Source organism: Sarcophilus harrisii, chromosome 2 (genome assembly GCF_902635505.1).
Source record: "Sarcophilus harrisii chromosome 2, mSarHar1.11, whole genome shotgun sequence".
NCBI classification, from domain to species: domain Eukaryota; kingdom Metazoa; phylum Chordata; class Mammalia; order Dasyuromorphia; family Dasyuridae; genus Sarcophilus; species Sarcophilus harrisii.
In genome coordinates, this window is record NC_045427.1 from 638,742,484 (window position 1) to 638,754,909 (window position 12,426).

A 12,426-nucleotide genomic window follows, 5' to 3' on the forward strand; every position below is an offset into this window, starting at 1 on the left:
GAATTCTAGCTTGCAGCCAGTTCTGACAATGATGAGTTACTAAAACTGTTCTACCCCTCTACTTCCTGAGGGAATTTTCTCTTTCTGTCACCCAGCAGCTGGAGACTGAGAGAGTGAGGTTTCTCCCTGGGGTATGAGAAGAACTGAGATGATTGACATTTGTGATATATGTCTGGCGTATTCATTTTGCTACACTTTTGTCAGTGCTAAAAACCTTGCTGTTTAAGCACAGTGATCATGATCTTGTATCACAAGGTCAGTGATTACTAACTTTTTAACAATACTTCCGAGATCCTTCCTGGCTTCCTCATATGGGCATGGTTCAGAGATCACAGGATTTTGAAATGAGATAATGTCTTCATTTGGAGCCTAAATTATAAATGTTTTTTCCCTTTACTTCTTCCTATTTAATTCTGTTCATTTCCAATCCTGTTGTCTGGACACAAACTGGAGATTGTGAAGTGATTGTATTATTTTTTTTAAGTGGTAGAATTTAATTTGGAAAACAAATCAATGGTCTGGTAATACTAAAGGCCTTATCCCAATCAGACTGTGAACTCCTCCATTAAATTGTGAGCTCCTCAAGCATGGACTGCCTATGGTCTTTATTTGTATTCCCAGCATCTAGTATGGTACCTGACACATAATAAGTGCTTAATAAATGTTTATTGATTGACTGACTACTTACTCACAGTCTATACAAGCAGAATTCAATGATTAAAATAGAGATCCAAGGTGAATGGTTTGTCACTAGATGTAGCGGCTTATTTTAATTTTTTTAAAGCTTAGTGAAACTTTTAGTTAATGCTTACAGATTATATCAAAACTTTATGAGATTTAGTACTCTAAAATCACAGAGGAAGTTTCCTTAGCAGATAATGTATATTCTTTGTGAATAATTAAAACACAGTCTCTTGGACCTTGTGTTCTAACTTCTAGTATTGGCCCATAAGTTCAATAAGCAATTGTGATTAAAAAATATGATACAAGTAGCAGTATAGTGTAGAGTCAAGATTGACTCCTGTTTGAATCCCATCTCAGGCACTTACTAGCTATGGGACCCAAGTAAATCGCAATATCTCTCTCACTTTGTTTATCTTTAAAATGAAGGGATTGGACTTCATTTTTTCTAAGATCCCTTTCAGATCTAAATCTATGATCCTATAACAGTAAGTGAGAAAGATAATGAATGTTGGATTACATGAATGTTGGGAAAATTGGAACACCAATGCTCTTTTGGTGGAGTTGTCAACTCTCTATTCTGGAGAGTAATTTGGAAGTATGTCCAATGGGCTATTGAACTGTGCATATTCTTTGATCAGTAATGCTATTACCAGGGCTTTGTGCCAAAGAGATTTTTTTTAAAGGGAAAAGGACTTACTCATGTGAAATTAGTGATAGCAGCTCTTTTTTTTTGGTGACTAAGAACTGGAAATTGAGGGGAGAGGCATTAATTGGGGAATGGCTGAACAAGTTGTCAAATATGGAATGTAATTGTGCAATGAGAAATGACAAACCAGATGATTTTAGAAATACCTGAAAAGACTTACATAATGCAAAGTGACATGAGCAGAACAAGGAGAACATTGTACAGCAATATCATATGATGAGGAACCATGAATTCTCAGCAATACAGCAATCCAAGAAAATCCCAGAGGACTCATGATGAAACATGTTCTCTACCTCCAGAGATAGAACTGATATTCAACTACAGACTGAAGTTTGTAGTTTTTCTCCTTATTTCTTCCTTCTTTCCTTCCTATTTTCTTTCTTTTTTTAAGTGTTGTACAAAATGATTAATTTGGAAATTTTTGACTTGACTGCACATGTATAACTTATATCAGATTGCTTACCACCTCAGGAAGGGGGAGGGAAGAGAAGGAGGAATAGAATTTGAAACTCAAAACTTAAAACAATAAATGTTAAAGATTGTTTTAATATGTAATTGGAAGGGAAATATTGTTTATTTTAAACTGTATTAGAAGCAACTTGGTATAATAGATAAAGAGCCAGGAAGATCTGAGGATAAGTCCTGCCCTGTACAACCTTGCCAAGACACTTGACTCTCAGAATCCCAAAATTTTATAATACTAGAGATGACAAGATTGTTACTAGTCTCAGTTGCTAAATTTCTCACCAAGAAATGCTTAATCCAAAGAAATGACAGGACTAGACCTAAACATTCATTAAAGAAGATCCAAAATGTGAAGGTTGTTACTGGCAAGGGCTATTCAGGAAAACCTTCTTGAGTAGAAGGTTGTGGTGTTGAAATACCTCATGAAATAGCAAAATATTGATAGGTAAGATGGGGTATTACAGGATCAGAAGCAACCAAAGATTTGGAAGTGAGTGGGCAAATCTAAATCAGGCTTGAGGGGAAATTATTATGGATTGAACAGAGTAGAAAGAAGAAAGATAAGAGAAGATTCATAAGGCAGGACGATATTATACCTTAGAGAAATCTGAATTTTACTCTGTAGGTAATAGGTCAAAATTACAATTTGAGCAAAGAAATAGCATGACAAGATCTATGGTAGAAAAGATGAATTTTACATTGTTATAAAGGATAGATTGGATTGAATGTCCACTAAGCTCTAGATGATCCTGATGTCTGCAACTCTTTGACATGATTAGGAATTACAAATGTTATAGAGAGAAGGATGGGGTTCAGTCTATGTCATTAGAATATTCAAATTGATGAGACCATAAAGTATCAAATTATTTCTAATTTTATCTGTTCCGGAATGGAAAACATCATATTTGGAATAGGTATATAGGAAGACTTCAGTTTGAATCTTGTCATACTGGTTATCATCTATATGCTCTTGAAGTATTAAACTCTCCACTTGTTCATCCACAAAATGAAGGGATCTGGACCAAATTATCTCTAAGATCCCTTCTAGGTTAGCTACTATAAACTCATGATTGAAATATAAAAACAAAGTCACTTTTATTGGTATTATCCAAATCCCCCCAAGTGATCTTAATTTTTCCATTTCTATACCAGGCCTGTGCATGTGCATATGTTTGTTATACAATTCCATTCATATATTAAAAGGAGATGTGAACACAGCTTTCCTGGCTGCTGATGAATTCAGCTTTTACAGATGGCTCTCACTCAGCCCCCACTAAAAAATAATGGAAGGTAAATGACAATAGTCAGACAATTCCACCCTCATCAAAAACAGCCGCTCTCGTTGCCTCATCTCGATAAACCTGATGGTACCATTTCAAATGCATCCAGCTAATTAGGTAATCTTGGCAGTTTAAATCTTTCAGACCTCTCCATTATATTTGATGATTTTTTTGTACAAAACAGCTGGAAATTTCCATCAATGAAAACTGGCTTTGTTTTCTTTATTATTATTTTTCTCTGCTCTACATGCCTGCCAAGCTGTGTTGCAAATCATATAAAAGACCTACACAAGCTGGACATATTGGCATTAAAAATAAAAGCAAAACCTTTTGTTTGCTGATATTAAGGTAAATTATTAAATATTAAAGTTGATTCATGGAGCAGCTTAGCATAAATGACAATTCAAATAAGCTAAGGAAGGAAAAGGTACAATGGATTATGCTGTTTGTGTGCTGAGCTGACGGGGAGAGAAATATTTTTAATTCTTGGTAATAAAACAAAATTATACTTTGATACAATTGCCCTAAATAGTCAGTAAAGCAATAATGTGACCACTTGTAAAATAAGAACAAATAAAAGTCACATCTCTATGCTTCTGTACTTTCCACTTAGCATGAGAGAAGATATTAATTTTCATCTTAGATGAGGAGTCGCAAAGCATTCCATTTAGATCAGAGATTCTTAAACTTTTATGTTTCAGGTACCTCATGAGCAGTCTGGCAAAGCCTCTGGGTCTTTTCTTAGAATAATCCTATCAAATATACAAAATAAATCCATAAAATTAGAAAATACATTAAACATAGTGAAATTTGATTATCAAAGTTTGAAAAAGAAAACATAGATCCAAGATTATGATTCCCTGATTCAGAGGCTAAACTCAAGTATTCGAATGGATTTACGATTTTATTAAGGTGGTTATTCCTTTCAACAGAATAAGATAACTTATCCATTCCCACTTTGAGTCCTCCAATAAACTTGCCACAAGTGGTCCATTCAACTTTCCTTGCTTTCTCTTGCCATTATGAAACACCAATGAAACACACAAACTGTTCTATTTCTTTCCATTCTACTATGTGACCAATCCATAGTGTTTTTTACTCATACTTCTCTTGGAAGACATTCCACCCTTCACTACTTTTTTAGATTTTCCTTATTGCTACATGTTATCATCAGAGTATGGCCCCATCCATCCCATATGTACCTTGGTTGCCTTTTGGGTTACTGTCACTTTCAATCCTTTGTATAGTATATTGTTCCATGTTTCGATGCATTCTAAAATTAACCATTTAATAAGCTCAAATAGGATTAGAGTTGGAAAAAAAACCATTTGGCAAAGTTTGAATTTCTGCAAAAATGCTAAGTCTATGGGGAAATGAGAAAGCAGATAACCTACACAGATTAGTGGAGAAGAGCAATATTGCCAATGCCATGATGCTACTGGGATTGGCTCCTTTCATTCTATTCAAGTAGGTGACAGTGAATAGAGTACTGGGTAGGGAGTCTCAGGAAGACCTGAGTTCCAATCTTCATAGACACTTACTAGCCTTGTAACTCTGGACAAGTCTGACTTAGTTTGCTCAACTGTAAATTAGGCAAATAATAGCACCTTATTTCCAAGAGTGTTGTGAGAAAAGCATGAGACAATATTTTTGAAAAGTTTAGCAAAGTGTCTGGCATATAGTAGGCACTTAATAAAAGCTTTTTCCCTTCCTTTATAAGACTCTAAGGCAATGTGGTATTTAAAAAAAATTGAAATTAGGGGACATGGGATTCAAATCTTTCTACCATTTTATACTTGTATGACATCAGGCAAGTGACAACCTATTTATGTCTCATTTTCCTCATATCTGAGAGGGTTATAGTAGGTAGCCTCAGAAAATCACCTCTTTATAACTTTATAATTTTATACTTTATAACTATACTTTACATTCCTCTTCATATCCCCAACAAAAATTGTCATTTCTATCTTGATTTAGGTCTAACAAAAGAAGTCTATTTAGACCTAATAAATGAATTGCATTCATTCAGGGAAGTAAACATGACAGTATAATGCATTCAGAATGCACTTTTGTAGACTGAATAAATAATATGCCAAACATATATGCACTACTAATTTTCAAAAATATGTAGATACAATCATGATTAATAAACTAAGAATTTAAAATGTTATTGAATTTATACTAGCTTTTTGTCATCATGACCTTTTCTCATTCAACAGATAGTTAATAATATAATTACTATCATGTGCAGATCCACAACATTTATTTTTTTAGAAAAAGCATTTATCACACTTGATATATGAGAACCAGAGCCAGAACTAGAAGAGTCTGTTAGGACTTTAATCTTAAGAGACTTAAATTTAGAAGGTATTGTCATGCTATTCCAGAGCTACTTTTTTTTACCCCATACACCAAGTGACCATACCCCAAAAGTGAGCTTCTTTTCCAACTTCCAAGGTATAACGTTCTGGTACCAGAGTACACTTTCTCACTCTGCCAACAAGAAGAACCTTGGCCCTCAGTATATCCGATTCTTCTGCTTCCTACCCAAGAGTAGACAGACTTTCAGCACTTGGCAGAGTCCCAGAATATGTTATGTTCCCCCACAGCTGTACCCTGGGTAAGTGTTTCTTGCTATGCCAATTCCATCCCCAAGCACAAAAATTAGTAGCCTAAGCTTTTCTGAGAAACACTGCCTTAGCTAAAAGTGTCCATTGCTACTCCATGACACAGCACAATTGAAACACACCATAAATTCCCATGGCCAATGATCAAAACACTTCACTTCTTCATCAACTAATGAAACCCTACAAAAGGTAAGTTCAGCTTGTGTTGACAAATCACAACACTGAGGTAATGGCCATCTCCATGAAGCCAGTCAGCATCCAAGATAAAATATTGGACACTATGTGAGGGAAAACAATCATTTTTAAATTATTTTACCAGCCTTCCTATCCTATCATAACCAAATCCCAAAGGAGACTTCCTCTAAGTATGTCACTAAAAAGTCTAATAATTTGTTTCTACATTTTGAAATCTGCTCAGATACCAGACTCTGAAAATTGGTCTTTTTGTAATCTTGGGAAATCAATCACCTCAGTAGACAAAAAAAGATCCATTGCATTGCATTAGAGACTTCAGCTACTCATATTTATTGAATTTCTAGAGTTTTGAGGAACAGCAAAGACTATATATAACAGACAGAGAATGCAAAAAAAAAAAAAAAAAGCAGGAAATGCTAGAAGAATGAGCCAATTCTAATAAAGGGACATTCAATAGGAATAAACAGAAAGCCTTATACCGGAGTTCAAAAAATAAACTTCCCTCATATAAAATAGAGAGGGACTAGCTAAATAAGGCAGCTTGATAAATAAATTCTATGAGTTTTATTAGGCTGAAATATAAAATCAGTTGAATTGAATTGAATTTATTTGAATTGAATGAATGATATAGAAACCAAGAATAGGACCCATTTATTAACAGAGCCATAACTTACAGGAACAAGGTCATCCCATAGCACTCTGACCCAAACACTTCTGGAGTGTTGTGTTCATTTGTGGGTATCATATTTTAGTTAGAACATTGTTGAACCTGAAGAGTATCCAAAGGCAAGCAACCAAGATGGTGAAGGACCCATAAAATGTGTTCTATGAAGAAAAGAAGGATATTTAACCAGGAAAAGAAAAGCCTTAAAAAGAGTGTGATAGCTTTTTTTCATCTAATTGAAGGATTGTCATACAGAAAGGGAAAAGTGGTTAGCCTTCTGTCTGGCCTTAGGGGATAAAACTAGGAATTATGAGTGAAAGGTGCAAAAAAACAAACTATTTTGTTGCCAACAAAAAAAATTTCCTCTCAACTAGAGCCATGCCAAGATAGAATAGTCTGCCTTAAGAAGCAAAAAGATTTTTCCCACCAGATATCTTCAAGTAGAGGCTAAAAGTGTTGGGAAAATCATAGATTTGTATTCGGGTATACAATAAATACATAAGTATCTGAGTTCCTTTCTGATACTTAGATTCTGTTATTCTTTTTTTTTTAATTATTATCTTATGACCATTCTTTGTCAAAGAATTTTTCAAAGTAGCAAAACAATCAAAACCAATATCCAAATATTCTCATTTGGGAGTTTCACATGAACATGGATTCCTTATGACAACAATGATAGGTAAGACACTCATCTGGGTAGAAAGGGCCACAAGCATAAGGTCCAGGAACAGAAATGGTGGACCAAACTTGTTATATAGGCATCTACTAAACTTCTTTTCCAAGTCAATTTCTGCATAATGATCATAATTTTTTTAAATGATCTTGAAATTATCCCTATTTTACAGTCTGCAAATTGGATCCAAAGTGCTCTTGTTTTCCTCATTCTGCTCACGGTCAAAAAAGAATTAACAATAATGACCTCTTGTGGAGAGGGAGAAGGTATTTATTAAATTAAGCCAGGGTTTCTTTTTTTAAGGCAGGGTTTCTTAATCTCAAGTAGATAAACCTATTTTAATAATTGTATTTCAAGATAATTAGTTTCCTTTGTAACCACATATCTTTTATTTTATACTTTTAAAAAAAGATATATCATATATATGAAAATATGTTTAGAATTATATATGTGTAATCAGAAGAATTGCACATGTGTAATCTGTATTGGATTCCTTGCTAAGAGAAGGGAAGGGAGACAAACATAAATTTGGACACAAGGTTTTACAGTATTGGTTTTTAAAATAATCTTTGCATGTATTTTAAAAATAAAAAAAAACTACCATTATTTCTAAAAAATGAGTAAAATTTCTTTTTAAAATATCATTTTGAAATTATTTCACTAGATTGGTCACATTGGTCAAACTTCAACAGACTTCACCATGGATTTCATCCATTTGTCAAATGGATGAAATAATAATAATTAGCATCTATTTAGTAATTTCTTTTATAAAGTAACTTACATGTTATCTCAGTATATCATCACAATAGCTCCCAGAAGTAGGGGATATTAGTATCCTCATGCAATAGGTCAGGAAAGAGAGGTTAAATAACTTGCTCAAACTCACACAATTAGTGGATAACTCAAGTACTTTTGGAACTCAAGACTTTATGAATTTTAAACCAACACCATCCCCTGTGCCATACCCCCCCCCCAAAAAAGTTTAATAACCCCTAAATTGAGGGGTTGCTAAAGACCCAAAAAAAACTAATGATTCTTTTGGAATAGCTTCACATGGAATAGTACCTGGTGTATACTAGCCACTTAACATGTTTTCTTTTTGCTATACAGCCATTCTTAGATTCTGGGATTTGGGGGAAATACTTTATTTTTTACCTGATAATCTATCTGTGTCCATAGCATACAGAGGTGAATTGAAACTAAAGAGTAGAGATAGAAAGCCAAAACTAAAACCATTACTGCTATGTTAGTAATTCTGGGGAGGGCCACAGGCAGACTAGATCCCTGAGGAAAATCAGTGGGAAGAAATGGTGAAGGGAAAAGAGGAAGAAGAGAAGGATTAAGAAAACAAGGAGGAAGAGAAAATTAAAAAGGGAGAAAGTATATATGTACTTGTATGGATTCACATATGCTAAATGTGAGAAATGTGTGTATAGACTATAATAATTCATAGTGTTTTCCATATATTAAAATAACTTCTTATATCTGGGTAATTTTGGACAATTCACTTAACTTTGGGGCCTCCAATTCTTCAAATGTAAAATGAGAGATTTGCATTACATAATTGCTGAGGAGTAGATACGCTATACTGTTTATGAATGTGTATACATATTTTGGTTGGGGTGCAGCAAAGTGGCACAGTGGATAAAAGTGGATAAAAGTTCCAGACTTGACTCATCTTTATGAGTTCAAATCCAGATTCAGATATTTCCTTGCTGTGTGACCCTGGGCAAATAACATCCCTGTTTGCCTCAGTTTCCTCATCTGTAAAATAAGCTGGAGAAGGAAATGGCAAACCTCTCCAGTGTCTCTGCCAAGAAAATCCTTAATGGGGTCATGAGGAGTTGCACACAACTGAACAACAACTATATTTTAAATATTCAATTATATATACGTATATATTACATGTTATATGTAACATATTTATATATTACATACATATTTTTCCTTTTAACTTGATCTTATATTCTTCTTCAGAATCCTAAAGAGACAAAGGCAATTTTGAAGTGCAATTAACAAGTATCTATTAAGTGCCTACTAAGTGTCAGGTACTGCACTAATTGCTTTAAAAGAACAATTTCACATCCTTCCTGAATTTAAGTTCTCAGACCCTCAGGGGAGGGAAATATATTTTCTAATTCAATCAGGTAGGGGAACAAGAAAGTTGGTTCTCCTTATAATCTACTTTGTGTGACTTACCACTCTGAAGAATACCAAAGTAGCTCAGAGACCACAACTCGATCAGGCTCATCTCTTCTCCACTTCCTCGATTTTCTGTTATGTCTTTTCTGGAGTTACATTATCAAAGAGAGTTCAAAGACCACACCAGCATGTGTCTTCAAAGGGTTGTTTCATCTCATCAATCACAGCAGGCTATTATCTTCTAATGCGAAAACTTCAAAAATAACTTTGAATTATTGTTAAACCCATGAACATAATATCATGTTTGAAATTCAGATACACCTGGGGAACTCATGTATTGCTCTGGTCTTTGCTGTGAGGTAATTGATCAGGGCTCTTTCTGATTGTGCCTGTCTGTAAGAATTCAATGGTTTATTTAGAACAAAGATGGCTTATTTTGTGTGGGTCTTTTGTGCAAATATCACTCTGTTCTTCCTTGTTTTGATCCCCATGATGCCAGATTTGCTTTATTTTCCCTAAAAGTCTGGGAATGAAAGGAAGAGGCATCTCTTGACCTTATTAAAGTTGAACTCTCTCATCATGCCTGGCTTTTGGATTCATCATGGCATTCCCATTCTATTTGGGACTTTGCATGGGGTGCTTTGCAACTCCCAAATACTCTGCAAATCCTGACCAAAGGACTTTTCCTAGAGACAGTGATTGGTCTCCATTTGAATAGCCTTACATTGCTGTCCTGTATACCCTTTTCCTTATGTCTATAAACCCATAACTTTAAGTAACTTCTTATCCAGGTAAGAAGCATAATTCAATTCAATAGGCATTTATTAAGCACCTATTATATGTTAAGCATTAAAAAGACAGAGACAAAAACATATAAGCCCCTATTTTGAGAGCTTTACGCTGTTAAGGGTTGAGGATGGATATAGAATTGCACAAACAGATGAATACAAAATACTTATTTAGCAAAACACAGTACTTGCTCTCCTAATCCACACACAGACATATAGAGCCCTGGATATAGTGTATTGTATCTTAAATCAATCATAAATATTTTCTCCAATATTCTCTCACCTATTAGTATTTCCCCAATATCACAAATAACAAATTAGCTTTTTAAAAGACATATTTGTTGATTTGTTGATAAAAAGAAGAGAAATAAAAATGCATTTTCTTTGAACTGGAGGCACACCCTCCCTGGATATCTCCTGAGGAGAGAAGGTTTAAACTAAACATGGTTGTTATGTTGCCCCACCAAGTTCACTTTGAGGAGTGCTCTTGTCACTGAATAAAGCTTTTTATATCTGGAGGTGTTGTTGTTGTTTTTTTTCTTTTCTCTCTTTTTTGTTTACCCCATTCCTCCTCAGACATTTAATCTACTTTTGACCATTGCCTCTCTAATTTGTTCCCCTTCTAAAAAGCTTTTCCTTATCATTTCTCTTTACCTCTCCTATTTCTTGATCTGATCCTTCTAAGAGATCTTCTCTTATTCTATCCCTTCACCCTCCTCTTTCTCTGTAAGTTAAGGCTTTTAAACCCTTCTAAATTTGTATCCTCCCTTTAATCCAGTTCTCATAAATTTCTAACATTGCCAGCCGCCCATCCCATCCTATTCTCCATTATAACAGTTCTTACATTCATACCTTATTCATATGAGATAATTGCTCCATTTTTCTTCTCTTTACCCAATTTTATTATTTAGGATCTTTCCATTCTCCAAAACTCAACCCGAACCCTTCTATCTACATATGCTTTTTATGTTACCCTAATAATAATAACATTCTTAAGAGTTACAGGTAATATGTTTTTCCCATAAAAAGCTAACAGTTTGACATTACTAGATATCATATAATTGTTTTTTTTTTACATTTACTTTCTAATATTTCTCCTAATTCTTGAACATCAGATTTTCCATTTATCACTGGCCTTTTCACAAATAACTGATGGTCCTTAAATTCATTACATATCCATTTCTTACCATGCAAGATTACACTCAACTTTGCTGGGTAAATTATCCTTAGTCCCAAACCCAACTCCTTTGCTCGTTGTGATATCATTTTCCATTTCCTTCAATCTTTTAGTGTAGAAGCTGTTAAATCTGGCCTTATCCTGACTGTCACTTCACAGTCTTTCTATCGTATGTAGGATTTTCTTCTTGACCTGGAAACTTCAAAACTTAGCTATAATGTCTCCATGGGTTTTCATTTTGGTACCTCTTTCAGGTTGTGAACAGTGGATTTTCTTTTCAATTTCTATTTTACCTGCTGGTTATACCACTTCAGGGCAAATTTCAATAACGATTTCTTGACTCTAATGTCTAGACTCTTTTTTAACTTTTTAAATTAACAATTCTTATATTGTCTCTCCTTGATCTGCTTTCCAGATCAGTTATTTTTCTAATGAAATGTTTCACATTCTCTTCTATTTTTTTCATTCTTATGATTTTTTTTTTACTTCTTGGTATCTTATGAAGAGATTTGCTTCCCCTTTCCTAGATCTAATTTTAAATAAGTTGTTTTCTTCTATAAGTTTTTGGATCTCTTTTTCCATTTGATTGACTTTCTTTTATAATTTTCTTTTCTTGCATTACTTATTTTTCCTAATTTCTCCTCACCCTCTTTTACTTGAATTTTAAAGTCTTTTTTAAGCTCTTTGAAGAATTCTTTGGGAGCTTGTTACCATTTTATAAAAAATTTTCCCTTGACCTAAAAGTAGCTGTTTTGATTTTGCTATCTTCTTCTGAGTTTCAACCCAGATTTTCTCTAATATAATAGTAGCTCATCTGTGCTCAGATTCTTTCTCTTTTGCTTACTTTAAAAAAAAAAAAACATTTCTTAAATGTTAACTTTTATTGGAGTCAAGTTGTCCCAAGATGCGAGAGATAACATCTCAAGCTTCAGAGTTCTTGTGTTGTTGTTTTCTGAACTGCATCTAAGGATCTGACCTTAGGTACTCTTTTCTGCCCCCGATCCACGACTAGGGCTCCAGCAACT